Below are 381 nucleotides of genomic sequence, written 5' to 3'. Positions count from 1 at the left end.
ATTGTGATGCCCTGTCCGGCCGGAGCGACGAGACAAAAACATTAAAACCCATTATTAACGAGGCATTTGTTGCAGTGGGGACATAATTACAGATTACAATGACTTGTAGTGTCTTTTTACGCATTGCATCGTGCCGCGGCTAACAGAATTTGGTAAAGATAAAACTGTAAAACTCAATTAATTAGACAAGCTTTTTGATTAATAAAATTGTATTTAACCATTAAAACAGAGTATAGAAAATTGAAAATGGAAAAAAAATGAATTTGGAAATAAAACTGATTTCATAGGGCCCTATAATTATAATTTTGTGGTAATAAAAATAGATGTAAGTGAACAATAGCCTTTAAAATTACTTAAAATACATATATAATAGCAATGAGG

Source organism: Sinocyclocheilus anshuiensis, unplaced genomic scaffold (assembly GCF_001515605.1).
Source record: "Sinocyclocheilus anshuiensis isolate Anshui unplaced genomic scaffold, SAMN03320099.WGS_v1.1 scaffold413, whole genome shotgun sequence".
Classification (NCBI taxonomy): Eukaryota; Metazoa; Chordata; class Actinopteri; order Cypriniformes; family Cyprinidae; genus Sinocyclocheilus; species Sinocyclocheilus anshuiensis.
Note: the sequence above shows the minus strand (reverse complement) of the source record.